Source organism: Alexandromys fortis, unplaced genomic scaffold, assembly GCF_014885135.2.
Source record: "Alexandromys fortis isolate MF-2015 unplaced genomic scaffold, M_Fortis_MF-2015_v1.1 scaffold_8_9099976_23576923, whole genome shotgun sequence".
NCBI classification, from domain to species: Eukaryota; Metazoa; Chordata; class Mammalia; order Rodentia; family Cricetidae; genus Alexandromys; species Alexandromys fortis.
Window position 1 is genome coordinate 4951541 of NW_026067899.1, and position 19044 is coordinate 4970584.

The following is a 19044-nucleotide window of genomic DNA, read 5'->3' on the forward strand; positions in this document are numbered from 1 at the left end:
GGATCTGTTATTCCCCTCCCCCCCTTTTTTGTTATTTTTGTTTTCTGAGATAGGTCTCACTCACACCACATGGGCTTGGAACTCAGTATATAGCTACCATATAGTACCAGCAGGCATTGAAATCCTGCTGCCTCAACCTTCCAAATGGTGGGCGCTACCATGTTCTCTTTTGTCCATCCCTCTCCCTGTGAGTACCAGCTCAAAAGTCCCTTTCTTTACATATCTGCCCAGGCTTCCCAGTGAGAACTCTAATACGGCCACACTTAACATTTTAACCTATTGCTCATTTCCTCTTCATTTCCCTAACTCTGTTCAAATCCGTAATTTTTTTTTGCATTCAATTCTCAAATTTCAACACATCACGTCCACTTTAGATGTTTCCAGGCACATCTCAATGGACTCTGACAAGCTGCTATAAATTTCTAGCACTTAGGGAATGTTTGTTGACATCACATTTGGAGGTTCTATGAATGGTAAAAATGATTTATTGTCACTGGACAAGAGAGACTATAAAAATGAAAGCACAAACAATAGTCGAACTAAAAAATGAAACAGAAGCCACAGAAGAATGACACACGACTGATATACTCGGGAAATACGCTCATTACCAAAATGCCCTTACCTCCATCCTCATGCGATGGGGGAAGAAACTTATCTATATGGAAAGGTCAAGCTCATCTCTGCATGCAAGTATAAAACTATGATTTCTCTGGATCATAAATAACAGTGTTTTCACCAGTATTCTTCTTTTCCTTTATTTGCTTTCCTACTTTCTTATTATGGGAAACTGTGATTTGGAGGTCTCAAGTTTCTTCTCCTCCCTAAATTCTTAGAGGTATCTCTAATCAGGGTCATCTTGAGGAATAATAGTTTAAGATGTGCATTCTTTTATACTGTGGGATATTTATTTAATGGTGCTAAGATGTGTTGCATTGTTTTATGTTGCATTGGCTTAACTCAGTGAAGCTGTGTTGCTTTGCCTGCCTAAAACACCCCCAACTGGTCTGATAATGAGCTGAATGACCAATATAGAGGTATGAGAAAGGGTAGGAAGGGATGGCATGCAGAAGGAATACATAGGAGAAGAAATCTAGGGAAGAAAGTGAAGCCAGCCAAAATAGACAGTCATTGAGTAGGAAGACAACTAAGATAAGTAAAGAAAGGTAAAAGCCCTGTGGTAAAATGTAGTTAAAGAGAAACCAGATAATTTAAGTTAGAAAAGCTGGATAGAAAGAAAATAAGCTGAGGCTGGGCATTCATAAGTAAGAATAAATCTCCATGTATTTATTTAGGAGCTGGGTGGCAAGCCTCCCAAAAGGAAAAACAACATCAGTTACAGGGATATCCTTGCATTAGAACCAGGGTGGCACTTGAAGAGAAAACTCCAGAAGGGACCTGTGCATCCACAGACGTTGTAGAGAGTTTATATTGTTGACTGGAAAATCAAAAGTATATGTGTGTGTGGGGGTGCAGCAACTAAAATGTTTGTGTTTTAAAGCCCTGTTTTTCTCAACACTTTCATGAAGAGGTTGCTCAGGTTAAAACTGTAACAACTGAATATGTAGAAACTGATGTGAATTAGTTTCATACCATCATAAAAGGATAAATTTATAAACTGAATCATTGAAAGTTTGGGGCTATCTATAGCAAATGCAGATGTTTCTACTTAGAGTCTTCCCATTCAAGTACAAACTCCGTTCAATCCTCCTTATCTTCTAGTTTAGGTGACGGGATGTATTCTGAGCAGTATGGCCTTGTATGTAATGATGTTCGTGGCAAAAACCTAGCTTGTGCAGCATAAAAAAAATGATTTGCTTTAACTAAGATCCACAGAACATGTATATTTTGGTTATGAACAAAAATGACTTGATTTGATGTACTATATATATATATTTCACTCTCAATAATTTATTTGAAGAGTCCTTGCCCACTGTCACACTGTGACGCCAAGCACATGTCCCACAAAATAGCATTACAGTGGTTAATAAGGCCCAAGAAAGAGTTCAAATTCTTAATATCATTCCATAATGGGACATAAGAAGATGATACCAGCTTAGTGTTCGGTTTTAATAGATTTTAATAAAATTAATGTGTAACCAGCTCTATTCATATGAAGACAATGAAAAAGCACAGAGTGTCCACTACAACGGTGAGACACAATGCATTTGCAACAGAAATGTCTGTAAGGGCTGGGAACAGCAGGGACTTGCTCACATACTGTGAAAAATGTAAAATATGACAGCTGCATTGTACTAAAGTTTGGCAATTTCTTACAAAATCATATTCTATTAATATTTGATTTAGTCAACATCATCCTTAGGTATGAGTTGAAAACAGGTTGCTATATAAGTTTGAAAATGACGATTTTCAGGATTTTTTTAAACAGCTCCCAAACTTAGAAGCAATTTGAACAGATGAATGAATAAACTATGATGTATAAGAAATCAGCTACAACCATGTGCATGCGCGCGCACACAGGCACACCCTTGCTAAATGAAAAAGTCGATATGAAACATCTATGTATGCTACAGCCCAAATTACATCCCATTCTGGAAGAGGCAAAATTATGGAGTCAAAGAGTAACTTGCCAGGATATCAGCAAAGAAAGGGTGGGATATATAAGCGAGCAGGAAACTTTAAAGCATCTACACAAAAGTAAGGAAAATATGTCATTACATAGTTCTCAACACCTAAAGAATAGACAGAGTAGCAGGGAGCCATAGTTGAATGACAGACTTAGAAGTGTATCAAAATTGAGTCATCAATTATAACAAATTATTACACAAATACAGGGTGTAAGAGTGGAGGTTGTATGTGTTGCGAAAGATTCTACACAGAAATTTTCTGGATTTTCAAAATAACTTTCCTGCAAACATGAAACTACCTAAAGTAAAATATAGCCAGTGTAAAGACGGATATAAAACAAAACAAAAAAATCACAGATTCTGGAAAAGCAAACAGAACCAAGCTAAGGTAAAGATCTTGTTAAGATAAAACAACAAGAACGTCTAACTTGGGATGAGGACATTTTTCTGCCATCTTTCACGATAATATCACTGGGTATAGCAGTGGACAGCTCTCATTACTAAAGTATAAGATGTAGAAGCAGAGGAAGATCAGTGGTTAGGTCTCATGCATCTGCAGTTTTCATACGAAAGGATTCAATCAGGGTTTGCACTAGGTCCCAATGTCGAACCATTTATGATTTATTGGAATAACTCCAAAGGTAACAAGCTGAAGAATCCCCTACAATAACTTAAATGTCAAAGTGAGCCTGGAAAGAATACAATGACGACAGACTGTGGAGCATCTTCCATGTCATCACAACCCTTCCTACTGGTGACTCAAGTCGGACGGAGCCAGCTCATTGATTTGCAATGATGCCTGCTTCACCACGTCACACTAGTTCAAATGTGAAGATAGCATCTGCTACGGAATGACCTTGGAACCTACTTCACAGGAAGGATAAGAACCAGGAAAAGAGGACACACGAAAAGCAAATTCAAAACTTCCTGAGGTTCCCCACGATGCCATCCATCTTTATACTACAGTTTCACTCATTCGTGAAGAATGCAAATCTAAAGACAAGAATCAGCTGTTACCTATGATGAAGGCTTCTGCATTCTTCTGAGAGCAGAGACGCTTTGTTCACACAACCGTTCCTCCACTCCGGGACTCAGCAGTCCCTGAAGTTGCTCTAGTAGATCTACAAGGAAGGAAAACAAAGAGGGAGCATTAGCACTCTGATGGATGGTGTTCTAATTATCTTTCTGCCATTGAATGAATGTCCCCACATACCTTACATCAATCTGCTGCACCAAAATTTTGGAAAACATTTACAAAACCCTTCTTTCTTTATATCATCTCTGACTGAACAGTCCACCTTGAGGGGATGATGCCTTCATTTGGTACATACTCATTTGAACTATTTTCAACAATTATTTACTTATTTTTCCAGCTCACTAATAATACCAAGTGTTTCTGGAGAATAAGTACAAGACTGGCAGGCTTGCAAAAGTATTTGTCTGTGGCTTTCCTGAAACTGATTTGTCGTTTGACTCATCTAAGAGATGAACTAGCACATTTTAGCGCCCAAAATATAATTTGTTTTTCTAATCTAAAAATCTCTAGTGGACTCCTAAGCGCCCCATCAAGCCTGCAATATTGCTGGCCTGAGTGTGCGAGCTACTGTTCCTCCAGGAGCATGCTCTGTAAGATAGTCTTCCATATCAACACAAGTTCCATGTGTCCCTTTCTGGAACTAGCAAAAACTAAGCTGGCTTTGGCCGTCACTCTCAGACTGCTCTAATTCAATTCGATGAATCCATTTTTCACAAGCTATTCTTGGAAAGCCTCTTACACTGCCTGCAAACAGACAACACCGCTTTATGACATTCCTTAGAAATTCGAGCCAAACCACCCTTTACAGCCTTCTGTAATTATGCCATGAAAAAAAAATGTGTTTTAGGAAAGACTTGCAGTGGAACATCTAATTTTGTAGCTCCAAAATCTTACAGACTGCTACGCTTGCATCACCACCCACAGTGTTGTGTGGATGCAAAGGGGCGCCAAAGGTGTAGCTAAGAAGAAACATGGAGATACTCAGATACCCAGGCTGTTTCCTAATCTCAAAACATGCCTCCTAATCTGCTTGTCTTATCAAATGATTTGTTTGTGAAACTTTCTAGGAAAAAGATAGGAGTTTTGTGGCTCTGCTAAGAATCATTATGCATGCTTTTGAGACTCACCAGCAAATCTGTGGAGACTCAGAAAGGCAAACCCAAAAACCCGAGGTGAGTTTAGAGAATCAAGTGTCTGTAATGCTACGTTTTTCATGATTGATCCAATAATTTTTTAGCATGGGTAATAAATTTCTTGTTCCACCATAATCAAATAATCATCTACAATGTCAATAAATATAAAAACCTTTAAGTTAAATGGAATAATCCAGGCACATTTTGTGAAGACCATCTACTCTTTGGTTATATTTACAAACTTCTGGGAAAGGTAAAAATAATCTCTACTAACATACAGAACCATGGCTACACATGATTTACAGAGGCACATCATAAGGAAATATTTTAACAGCAGCCCGATTCTGTATCTTAATCAGGATACCGATCACACAGACTCATCAGTGGACTAGATCATCTTATTGTAATTAATGTATATCTTGATTAAAAACCAATGAGCCCCATAGATGTTTCTTAACATTTTGAAAGACTATGAGTGTGGGTTCCTCTAAGAAGGAATATTTGTTCTGCTCTTGGTCAGTGAAATGAGTTCTTCACTGCTTCAGTTGTTTTTCCTCCTAAGAGATATTTATGAAAGAAACAAACAACACACAATGTGACACTGGTAGTGCGCTCTACGTGGTTAACAGGAGAAGCAGCCTAGACTACAAAGCTTAATTCATTGAGGAAAAATAGACAGTGGAAATATGAAAACCAGGATAAAATGAGTTATGGCCACAAATTAGATAAGATACATGATTAGCTAAGGTCTGTACTAAACCAGAGCAATTCACTTTCTACCAAACCACAAGATAACATGTGAAGACACTGATGTCCAGCAAGTCACCTGATGGAGTGCTGGGTGGTGGTGGCGCACACCTTTAATCCCAGCACTCGGGAGGTAGAGGCAGGCAGATCTCTGTGAGTTCGAGGCCAGCCTGGTCTACAAGAGTTAGTTCCAGGACAGGCTCCAAAGACTACAGAGAAACCCTGTCTCAAAAAAAANAAAAAAAAAAAAAAAAAGAAAGAAAGAAAGAAAGAAAGAAAGAAAAATAAAAAGCTAATGGAGTACTCAGACCAGTGAAAAGCACAGCATTTTTCTATTGAATTAAGCCAGCACATTCCCAATTGAAGAAATCAAAACAGCACTGTTTTTAAAGCAAAACTTAGCTCAGCCATTGAAGACCATTTTTATTGTTGTTATTTTTCCAGACATAATTTAAGTCTTTTAGACCTTTGGGCAGCTTCTGTACAGCTGTCCAGGAGGATAAAATGGTGTTAAGGGACCTTTTTTCCCACGAGCAAAGGCCAGCTGGGAAGACAGGTGCATCTGCTTCTGGTAATGTTGCTGCCAGTGAGGGATGGGCACACTCTCAATGAACAGCAGCAAGCATACACTCAACGCATGTAAGCTGGGACTGGCAGAAACCGACATGAAATACACTGACAAATAGACTAATCTGATGTCACACCTTTTCAGGTAAACAAGTCTCTCCCATCACCATCCACGCCAACACTTTCAAATGAAGCCTCTTTGTGAACAATACCGTTCTTAAAGCAAGTGAAAAATTTCCACGCCCAGCCAAGGATTGCAAATCCTCAGTCCCTTTTGGGTTTTTAACCAATTTACTTAAAATTCTTGCTAAGAGGGAAGTGTCATTATAAGATTAAAGAGATGAAAGAATGTAATTATGCCAAAATTAAGTATGAACCACATAATTAAATTACTAAACCTCCAATCCTGGGGGAAGTTTTCTTACACTTTAATATCTAAAGGGAAAAAAAAACAACAGAATGTTTTAAAGAACGAGTGAAGAAAGAGAAAACTAATAAAAAGTCTAGTTTAAAAAATTATCTTTTGGTAAGGATTCTACCTTTGAACATTTAACAGTCTATATAAAGTCAACTCTTAACATTGCCTTCTCACTGGTCTCTGTTTTCCCAAGCTCTGGTCAGAAAACACAGGTTTTGTCCAATATTATTTTGGCAGGATCGGAATGGCCATGTGGAAGGGCTGGAGAGATGGCTCGGAGGTTAAGAGCATTTGCTGCTTTTGCAGATGACAACAGTTCAATTCCCATCACCTACACAGTAGCTCACAGAGCCTGTAGTTGTGGTCTCCAGAATGCTGTTGCCCTCTTCTGGTTCCTATAAACAATGGCGGCCCACAGTGAGCACACATGGGAGCTTTTGTGCACAAATATTTGCACATACAAACATGCAAATAAAGATAAACAAATCTTTAAAAAATGTTAAAATGGCCACTTGAATTCAAACTTCCTGGGATTCTAGACAACTCTGCAATGTAACAGTCAGTGCACAGCCTGGGAACACTGGTTTTACAATGTAGAAATGGAGTTCATCGGTTTCATAAGAATACAGAGGTCATAGGTTCTAAGAGGGCTGCACATTCTTTTTAACTGTATTAAAACTATATGAAAGACTTTGGAATGTACCAAAACAACATCAGGATTCTTCATTGAAAAACGAGGTAGTATCTAATCCACTTAATATTATATTCTATGAAGGACTGATTGAGGTCTACTTTATTATTCTGTAAATTGTACATAACAGTAGTAAACAAAGTGAAATTTGAGTGGGAGAGAAGGTTCAGCCATACTTACAATCAAAGCCAACTCACCCAAAGAAATGGAAGATCCTTCTTCAAGAAGGCCAATTGGTTTTCCTGCCCTCTCCAACACCAGGTGGTAAATTGATTTTCCATCTACTTTTAGACTCATTCCAACACCTTTTTTTTCTTTTTCCTTTGATGATTTAAAGTCATAGATTATTTCTTGATATGACATTAATTGGAATATAATTATGTCTTCCTAATAACTTAGTAATTTTTAATTTTTTAACACATATTCTACAATCTTGAATTTGTCCCTTCTCTGGGCCTCTTTGATGATTATTCTTCCTGTTGTCCCATTTGACAGAGGTGAACCACAATATTTTTTGTTTCATATTTCGTTGTCGTTGCTGCAGTTTTTGTTTGTTTCTTCTCAAAAGTTTCAGAGAAAGCAGAAGTCGTGTCCTCAGTCAAAGCTGTTGACTGTTTGCGTAAGTTTCAGACCTCTCAATCCCCAGTCAGTTTCAACTCCAAAGACGATTCTGAGTACAAGGCCACTCTTGTCTGCCTTCTCTTACTTTCTTCTGTTCAGACTCGCCACAGTCATTTAACTATACACTACTGCGTGAACTTAACGTTTCTATTTATAATCATGTTGAATGTAAGGAATAGGAATAGAGAAAGAAATGCCAAGGATGAAGCCATGAGAGGCTCTGCTAAACAGAAGAAGGGCAACAATGCAGCACACTGAATAGTTTTGTTTAGCAAAAGGTATGAACACAAGGCCTTTATACTTGACTTTATGTTTAGATATTTTAAAATAATGTTGTAATAGAAATCATTTAACACAGGTGTTCAGTGGGAAAAAAGTGTGTTATTTTTTTTTTTAAATCCTTAAAGACTGCCTTTTAAATCGTTAAAAACGAGGTTGAGAAACATTGGTAAAATAGAATACTAACAGTCTGCATTTACGAAAATTAAATCTCTAGAATATTACGCTATGCTATGCTAAAACAATGAAGTCACTTGACCTGCACTATCATTGTTAATTTTTATTGTTATTGATATTATTATTATTATTATTATTGTTATTAAGGTAGGGTCCTTGTAAATAGCCCAGACCTGTCTTGAATTCACTACATATCCCAACTAGCATAGAATCGGCTATAACTCTCCTACTTCAGGCTCCAGAATGCTGACATTAAAGCTTCTGCCACCAATATCAGCTCATTATTGTTTTTAATTCATACTATCTTCCCATAGATCATATAAGACTGATGTCATTATACTGAAAACCCGGCCCTAATGGAGCTTTGCAAGCTTCCTCATGCAGCTGTAAGATGCCATTTATCTATTCAGGCTTCCATATATTATTCATTTGAACTGGGTAACAGAGTCAGGCTTGAAGCTTATTTCATTAAAAAAGGACTGCAGGGGCCGATGGATTTATGCTGCATCCTACTCTCTGAAAACAAAAACAAGCAAACTGTAACAACAGACACTTATCTCTTGGGAAAATAGCTCTTAGTTTGGAAGTGTTAGCTAAAAATACTGGGTTTTCTGCATAGGCACTATCCACTTAATAGAGTTGGTTGTGGATTTGCATCTTAAAACTGTGTTGAGTGTATTTGGTAGGGTACTTGTGCCACAAAGTCCTTGCTTTAGTGCTGGAGAAAGAAATACTAAGCACATGGCTAAGCTGTACTAGAAAACGAGAGATGGTTCCAGGTCTGATCAACAACGCTTAGGAGGTTCTCTTCTGGGAGACGATCTTTCTCAAACCAGAAAAGAATTCTCAGAATTTATTCTAAGCATTTAATGGAGTAGCAATGTATCCACTCTTGCTTTTCACCTAACACGAGCGCTTGCTCACAATGTTAGCGGGCACATGTGCAAGAATCAGAGAGACTCTGACCAACCTGATTCAGAGAAGGCTTTGAAAATTTTTGAAAAATTTAGCTCACTGATACTATACGCAGCTACTGGATAGGAGAAACATTCTGGTCTTCATTTGGCTTTAACCAGGGAACATTATTTAAGCTAGAGCACAGATACACATGAATATCACATTTAATATTTTGCTTTTATTTTAGTATATGGAAACAGACAAACAGATAAGAGCGCACTGTTCTTTCACTCCACTGTAGGTATTTGTTATTCAGTGGAGTACTTTTATGTGAAAACAAGGCTTCTGTTTTCAATTTCTTTTTCTTCAAGTTTTCTACCATATTTAAGTAACAATGTTAAATTCCACTATGCCTCGGGGTAAGGTTGATTCAGAAAAACTAAAGAACCAGATTTTCGGCTTTGAGCAATTAATTTGACCTTTGCAAACCAACACTGCAGACCACAGTCTTTACAACCATGGTGTGAATTGAAAGTGCCTCTAGGAACAGAAAAAAAACATTCCCAAGCAACCAAATCTCAGAACCCCTGAAACACAGGTTTAGTCAACAAAGAAAGTGGAAAAAATTAGAGTGTATAGTAGTTTCCCTGAAGAACAGAGAGAAGAGAACTTGAACGAGGTGACCAGAAGCCTTGTACTCAGAATCTTCTTTGGAGTTGAAACTGACTGGGGATTGAGAGGTCTGACACTTATGCAAATAGTTAACAGCTTTGACTGAGGACACAACTTCTGCTTACTCTGAAACATTTGAGGAGAAACAAACAAAAATGCAACAACAACAACAAAATATAAAACAAAAAAAATTATATGGTTCATGTCTGTCAAACTGGACAACAGGTAGAATAATCACCAAAGAGACCTAGAGAAGGACAAAGAAGCTCTCCTTCTAGCCAAGTGTTCTGTGTCCGCTACAGGTTAGAGGGAACAGTGTTTCCTATGACCAGAGCTGGGGAACAACTGTGAGCTATGTGTAGAGGGTCAGCAAAATCCAGTTGGAAACGAGCTGATTACAAAGACTAACAAAGCCACAGGCTGGCCAGTCCCAGTCAAGGGGTCATTATCTCCCTAAAACTATAGGGTTTGCAGAAGAAAAGGAAAGAGAGCTTGCCAGGACCCGAATCTATCCTCTTCTTAAACCTCAATTTTAGTCATGTATTGTCTCGAACAAATGCTAACACATATGGAATCTATATGCTCCAGGAAAAATAGATCATTTCATATTTAAATAAATAGCAAATATCAGAAGAGACTACACTGTAGCTATATCCATGAATATTTCTGAATAAGTAAGTAACTAAAGAAACAATTAGTGGCTAGGTTATATTGTATGAATAATAATAGCTAATAAAAGCTAATACTATTGAATACTTTCATGTAGTAAGCTTCCCTACTTTCCCTATTTTAACTGTATTACCTATTTTACTTATCGACACTACAGGAATATAATCCTAAATCTATTAAACAGACTATCCAAAGTATACACATTTTACAATACTGAGAGGCTGAATATGAGTTCAGAAAATTGTGTTTGAAGGTGGAAGAAGTTCTGGAGTGTTTAGGTCGACACCGTCACTTGTTTATGTTGGTCACCTTTAATCTCCTCTCTTACCCTCATACAGGAGTAGGTCCGGAAGGAAACTGAGACGACACATCTCATTCCCTCTTCAACAACCGGTGGAACAGACTCATTCAATGAGCTGGAACTAACCAGTATTTCATTGTTTAGGTGGGGAAAGAAAAGAACTTTGCTTCATGTTCTCCTTGTTTATATTCAGGATTTTTTTTCTCGATTTCCTTACCCAATTTAGTAATAACTAACTAAAATGTAAAGAACACTTGTGTTTCAGGAATATGAAAGACTGAAAATCCAAGACCAGAAGTCATGTAGACTTTATAATTGGTGAAGCAAACCCCTTTGTATGAAAATACTATCATAAACTTCTTACACTACACTGTAGTGATATTTCATTTGTATTTTAATAAACAAAGCTTGCCTGAAGATCAGAGAGTAAAACAGCTGCACTGGTCAGCCTTACACACCAGGCAGCGGTGACACACACCTTTAATCCCAGTAGGCACACCAAGTTTGCTATAAGAACTGGGCAGTAATGGTGCACGCCTTTAATTTCAACCCTAGAGAGGAATATAAAATGGGAGGAGACAGCTCTCACACAGTCTCATTGTGCGATTTTTGGAAGCAGGATCATCGTTTCAGACTGCGTTAGAGGTAAGAGCCAGTGGTTGGCTGTTTTGCTTTTCTGTCCTTCAGGTTGAACCCCAAACTCTGCCTGTGGGTTTTTATTAATTGTGCTACACTGCACATTTAAAACAAACAAAAAAGAAAAGAAAAGAAAAGAAAAGAAAACTTGCTGACTGTGTTTGTCTTGAAGAAAAGGTTTAGGAGAGCAATATTGCTTTACCTATTGTGCAGGATAGAATAATTTTTCTGCCAACCCAATATACTCTATGGTTATGTCAGAAGAGGAGTATCATCTAAGAAAATGCCCCCAAATATTTGTCTGCAGGTAATTTTGTGGGACATTTTCTTGATTAATGGTTGCTGAGGGTAGGTCCAGGCCTAGGTGCAATGCTGCCCTTGGGCAGAGTGTCCTGACTGATATAAGCAAGCAGGTTTAGCTAGCCATGGAGAGCAAGCTAGTCAGGAGCATTCCTCTGGGAACGCTGCTTCATTCCGCCTTCGGGTTTCTTCCTTGATTTCTTGACTTGGCTTCTCCTGATGATGGAGTGTAACGGTAAACAAGCCTTGCCAAATAAACAGTTTCCTACCCAAATTGCTTCTGTTCATGGTTTTATCACAGCAACAGAACACAAATTAAGATGCCCATCCTCTGGGTATCTCCTGGAAAAGCAGGTTTTTACTGTTAAGGTGATCTGCTTTGTATATAATCCATGCAATCTATTTTCTTGTTGGGTGTAAACTTGCGCAGTACCCAAGTTTAATAAAATATCAAGCCTGTTTAAAACCAAAGAGATACTTGTTAAAAGTAACTCACATTGTTAGTTGTCGACAGTGTGTTTCCTTGTGTTCTATCAGCCCCCTGGAATGACATGGTTGGACAAACTGATGGACTCAGACCTGATGAGTCAATGGAATGTGTTGGAGGAGAAACAGTATCTTTAAAATGTCAAACGGTTGCCTCAAATGCCCATTCTTTAAAACTATTAGACGCCATGCCACATTGACAAATGGGTCTCATAGTTTCTGTGCCGCAGTCATCACAGCAGAATTGGTAATGCATTCTTATTCTGTTAGACAGGCACTTGTGGTGACATTATGTGCCCATAAAATGGTCTGGTAACTTACGGCTGATATAAAACTAAAGCCATATATCCCAAACTTAGGGGAAATGTTTCTTTCCAACTCACTTTCACATTCTTACGGCTTCTTGCCGCATCACCCTCCCTCATCTTCCATCTGGCCTAAACATTCCACTCTTTTGTTTCTTAAACTTACAACTGAGGCATTGTGAGAGACCCAGGAGCAACTGTTCTGCGTGTGAGTCGCTGCGCATTTGGAGCGAAATCCGCACATGCAGGTTCAGGATGGACGCACAGGGTGGAATCTGAGTATGTGCCATGTTACCCAGAGCCACCACTTCCTCATGCATTTCTAGTTGGACTTGCCATTCTGACTTTGTTTGGGTTTGATTGGTTTGGTTCTAGCGAACAGCACAATTTTACTTCTCCCATTTCAACAGTCTGGAAACCCGAGATGAATTCAAGGCAGATTTAGTGTTTGGTGAGGGTTTCTGACTTCCAGACAGCGTGTCCTTGCTGTGCCATCACAGGACCACTGTGTCCTTTAAGTCACTTTCAATTTATATCCTCCTTATCCTTTGTCCAAAGGTTAAACTGTCAAGCTCCTTCCTAAGGAGAAGGATTTAAGTCATTCCAACATTCAAAAGCACAAATACTTCTAAGTGGAGGAATTAAAAAAAAAAAAAAAACTTGCCGAAGCTTTAGCTATTACCCCTTACTTTGTTGGAATCTTTGATGACTTTTAAAGCTTGAATAATTAATGAAAGCACTGATATGATCAGTCTGAAATCAACTGGCCAGTCTTTTCGTCCTCTAAAGATAAAATTATTTACAGAACTACAGTAGTTCTTTAAAAGACACATCTGAAGTTCAAAGGAAAGTGGAGTTTGACTTTCTTTTACTTGTAGTGAACACCCCCGCCACCTTCCTGTTTTCTTTGCTTTCCTTAATATTCTTGATTTTAGTGATGGCTTGTACAAGATAAAAATGAGTGGCTTAATTTTGTTCAAAAATGTAAGGCACCCATAATCTCAGTAAGAGATATATAGGACAGAGGTTTCAAATTTTACTTATAAAGGGATATTATACTTTTCAAAAGTGAATGACAAAGCCACGCAGAGTATTTTATTAATTAATTCTCCCTAAATGGAAAACCCCAAAGAGCTATAGAAGCTTATAAAGAATAGTCAGGATTTTTCAGAAGCAAAAAATTCATAAATACTTTTAGTTACAAGTCCCCAGACTGAGATGTCACTTAAGGCCACAAACTAGTGGAAACAATAGGAGATTTTTCTGAACTCCAATTAAATCCTCACAACAATGCTCAGAATTTTTAGTTGACTGAATTTAGCTTCGGCTACTGGAAATAAATGTGGAGAGCTGCCTCCTTGGATGTCCTGCACTATCAAAAAAGCTCAGGGCAACTGCACAAATGTTGTTCTAGGCCCTCTTCATCACCAGCTAATGTGGGTTCAAGTTCACCTCCTCCTATCTGTTTAAATCTTAAGGCCCAAGACTACAGAATGTGACCCAAGAAGATCAGTGTTGATATGATTAGTTAAGAAGTATTCATACTGGAAGTGGCTAGGTCTCCAACCCACTATAATGGCATTTTTCTGCAAACGGGCAATGTGGACTATACTTATAGTTGAGAGGAACACCACACAGGAGTTAATGAAAGCAACAAATAGAACACAACAGCTGCCAATGAATATAAAAGATTTGCAGGGGACTAGAACAGGGAAGGGGTTACCACAGACTCTTCTTCATATTTCTTAAAAGGAAGCACTTATGGTCTTACATGTCTTGAACTCATAGTGCCCAGAATGTTGAGATAGGACATTTCCATCATTTGATACCCTACAATTTTAGCATTTTATTTTCTCATCTCTAGCACAATAATCTCACTGGTTTACAGGCATTTACAGAACCTGATTTAATATTTACAGCGCACAGCAGGTATATTAAGTGGTTATAATGATGTGATAAAAAATTTAATCATGTGGTCATTATAACTGAAATGTGAGCTCAATTGTTTTTTAGATCCATTTAGAATCACCTTGATGTACTATCTCGGGGAACAAACTACACTTTGAATTATTTTCATTTTACAACCTGTGTGAAAGTCACATCAGATTTTAGTAGTTTGTCAAATGGTAACAATGAGAATCTACATTGTGACTTCAAGAGCTGACTAAGTACTGTTGACAGCTTTCTTTGCTTGTGCCACAGATTTTAAGACAGAGAAAAGTGAAGGAACAGAAACATGATTTATTGGGTCTGAAATTTATGGAACATTAGGATTCCTATATTTTAAAGCAGAAAGACGATGCTGTAAGTCAAATGTCAGACTAATATAAAATGAGGCACTGTTAGTCCAGAAACTAAAGCTCTACTTGTTACCCCCTAACTCTAGGCCTGGTATAAAGATGATAATAAAGTTCAGATATAAAACAACTAGTCTTACAGAGTTGGAGATGTTTATGATGATGCCATTTTGCTAGGTCATAATTGTGAAACAAATTAAGGTAAAGGAAAAGAGAGGCGAAATTACCAAAATGTATTAGGAATGTTCTAGATGGTTCAATCCAGCTTTTCTCATGTCAGCAATCTTTTTCTCTATATAAATAAACATTGTCAATGAGAAGTCAAATCACTTAGGCAGCCAAGCTGCCAATTATAAACATGTCAAAAGGCATTGGAATTTTGAATTCATTGGTTCACTAGAAGCTCCCCATCTTCCAGTGGGCTAATGCATGGGTTCTGACACCTGCATTTCAAAGACTGATCCTATCATGCTTGGCAATGGTCAATTATCAAACTTCTAAGAAAAAAAATCTAGTTAGGTCCCTATCCTATTATGCCACTGATACTCTGGTTTCACATTTTCTCTTCCAAGGAAGGGTGCAGTTGACTTTCTCTGTCCTGTATAGTTCGGTGCCAGGACATAAACTCAGGGATTGAAGATATTTATATTACTCAACATTAATTCACGATAGTGAAGTTCCTGAAGCCATAAATGTGACACATAAATTTGAAGAGCCATAGTTTTTAAGTATCTATCCTTTTAATTTTATTTGCTCAAATCATCATTCTAAATTGTCCCTAGCAAGCTCTCCTAGGTCAAGGTTGTAGTCCATTTCTTGGTGCCACTTATATTCCTAAGAAGGAACTGATCAGCTAATGGCCCACTGTGTCTGAGAACGGGGTGGCAGGAAGGAAACAAAGGTGACCACCTCCAGCTATGCAGAGACATATGGTGTTAAGAAGCATCCATGTCTTTAAAACACATGTACTATCAGAAAGCCCAGGAAAGCCTACCTAGTGAGGCATCACTGACAACTCTCTCACCATTAATTGATTATCCCATCTTATAACAAGTTTTTAATATTATTCTCAGAGTAATATATAAACTTACTATATCCTAATCTATATCCCTTAGAATGTTTGACCTCTGCTATGCAACTGACTTGTATACATCCAACACCAAATTCAAGCAGGCCAAACCATCAAGATATTGGATGTGGAAATCCCCTGAAAAAACACACATAAAGTCAAATTGACTACATTCTGGTCAGCAGGAAACTCTTATCTAGGATCCAAAATAGCCGGTCATTTCCTAGTACTGACTTAGGGTCAGATCACCAACTTGTTATGGCCAACATTCAACTGAAACTTGGGGAAGGCACTCCAGGCAAGACGAACCAGAAGATAGAGCATAAACAACTGGTGAACCCACCTGTATGGACAGAGCAAAAGAGAACAGCTGAAAAAAGATGAGGGTAATAATTAAACAACCCTTTAAAAACATAGAAAGCAAATGGAAAAAAATCAAAAGAACTATACAGGAGGCTTGAAAGGAGACACCTGGTTATGCAGAAAGGTCAACACCAGTAGAATGGCTTACTACAGAGACAATCAACCCGGTTGAAGAAAGAAGGGAGCTAAAGAGCAAAGGAAGAGGCAATCCACAGGCAGCAAAACACCACAACTATCTGTGCAGGGAGGCCAAAAGAAAAGTGGAGAAGGTATATACAAGTTATATATAAAAAGGTCGAAAAAGCTAGACTCCATAATAAAACACGCCTTGTCTATAAAACTATCAGACAGATAACTACCAGATAAGCTTCTCCAATTCGGGGGGCTAAAGATGGGCAAGGTCATTACTTAACAGAACCAGGGGGAGTAAAACAAAGAGGGAGACGATACTTTGGCACCCTTTATAAGAACTCTAATGCTGTCAGTGTTGACTACAACGAGAAACACTTCAGCAGCCACTCAAACACCAGAGACAATGAGAAAATAGCAAACACTGAAAGGAGCAAGATAGGGGAAGCTATCAAGGAGGAAATTCAGGAAGGCCCCAGGAGTGAATGACATCACGATGGAGTAGCTGCAAGTGGCTACAAAAGGCTCAGGGGGCAAGGCACTTTTTAGACCCTTCAGAGAGAGATGGGACACAAAGTGAATCCCACGAAATGGAAGCACTCAGTCATAATTCCCATATATAAGGAGAAGGATAAGCTGGACTGCTCACATTACAGGGACATTAGTTTGCTATTACACATCAGTAAGATCTTCTCCTTTATTATTCTGCAAAGGATCAAGGGCAGAACAGAGGAAAACCTAGCAGAGGCCCAGTGCAGATTCAGAGCTAACAGGAGCACAATTGATCAGATCTTCACTTTGAAGCAAGTGGCAGAAAAATACGAAGACTTTGGAAAAGACTTATATGTCTGTTATATTGACTTCAGGAAGGCATTTGCTAGCATTTGGAGGAAAGGACTTTGGAAAACAATGAGGTTCTAAAGGTACCCAGAGAAAATCATAAGAATACTAGAAAATGCCTAAAAAGATACCTTTGCATCAGTCAAAATCTGTGGAGAACTAAGCGATCAGTTTAAGGCAATCGTAGGCGTGTTCCAGGGATGCGTCCTCTCACCACTGCTCTTTAATATATTCCTGAAATTATTAATAGCAACATCCCTGGAGGATGAGGAGATAGGTGTGCAGAGAGATAATGTGAGAATCAATAACTTGCATTTCACCGGCAATACAGCAATACTTGTTGAAAGTCCAAATGAGCTGCAGGCCATGGTAAATAGAGTGGTGGAAGTCAGTGAAAACCTTGTTATGAAAGCAAACATCAAGGAGACTGATATACAACGCTTCAGAAGGGTGTACAAGGATTTTAACATTGTAATAAAGAATCAGAACCTCAAGCAAACAGCCAACGTTGTCTACCTCAGTTCATAGGAGGGAACTATTCCAGACGTCAAGAGGCAGATAGGGATAGCGAGGGCTGCATTCCAGGCACTAGGAAATGTTTGGTCAGCAGGAGACATAATGACAACAATAATATTACAAGCATATGGAATACTAGTCTTGAGCTGCCTTCTTTCCAACTCAGAAACCTGGACAATGAGATGCTCCTCAGAATGACTGAATATGTTTGGAATGGCATGTCTCAGGAAGATTCCAGGCATCACACGAAGAGGCTGCCCAATGATGACATTAACAAACATCTCCATCGACAGAAAGAAGTAAACTACGGGATACGGCAACAACACTTAAGATACTTGGGCCATGTTGTGAGAATGAATGAAGGCAGGTACCCAAAGAAAGCACTCCCTGGAGAAAGGCATGGAATAAAGCGAAGAGGAAGGCCCAAAAGACACAAGATAGACAGCATAGAGAAAGACTGTGGAACCTTGGGCATGACAATAACACAAGCATCTTGGACTGCTCAGGATAGGAACAACAGCAGGACCACCATAACGGGCTGCCCATTCATGCTTACGCATGGATGAGGCATAGAGGATGATGAAATGATGATGAATCCCTCAGAACATGAGCTTGGTGACATCAGGGACTCCGCATCCTCAGAGTTCAGTGAGGTGACAAGAACATGACTCCAGCTCAGCTACTATGCAAGGGAGTAAAGTGCAAGCACTGGATATTTTCTAGGGTGTAGTAAGGAGGCTGTTTGTTCATTCCCGGCTGCTCAGCCCTGAAATAATCACACCGAAACTGAATTAATTAAATCGCTGCTTGGCCCATTAGCTCTAGCTTCTTATTGGTTAACACCTGCATCTTAATTTAACCCATCTCCATTAATCTGTGTATTGTCACGTGGTTGTGGCTTACCGGGAAAAGTTCCCAGCATTTGTTTCCAGTGAGCTACATGGTTTCTCTCTGACTCCACCTACTTTCTCCCAGCACTCAGCTTAGTTTTTCCTGCCTAGCTCTGTTCCTCTATACCTCTGCTATAGGCTCAAAACAGTTCCTTTATTTATCAATGGTAATCACAGCACACAGAGGGAAATCCCACATCACCAGTGTATCTATTTTCCTTGATTTTTTTAAAATAAAAATCAACACAAATATTGGGAATTTAACACTCTAGCTTAAGGAAAGACATATACAACCATTGTTCAATAAATTCTACCAGTTGAAATAATCAATTCACAAATTTGTGCTTGTAGATCATAAACCTCTCCAAATAGATAAGAAGGCACATGTAGAAACATTGTGTATTTCTCAATAAAAATGTG

General features: G+C 38.6%; 1 protein-coding gene across 1 annotated transcript in view; it reads right to left on the reverse strand.

Annotated features, from left to right (window-relative positions):
* Positions 1–19044, reverse strand: part of B3galt1 (beta-1,3-galactosyltransferase 1) — a 482035-nt gene that overhangs the window by 322423 nt on the left and 140568 nt on the right. The window contains exon 2 of the mRNA XM_050123307.1: positions 3603–3706. The gene's annotated coding sequence lies outside the window, so the exon portion shown is untranslated. The remainder of the gene's footprint in view (positions 1–3602; positions 3707–19044) is intronic.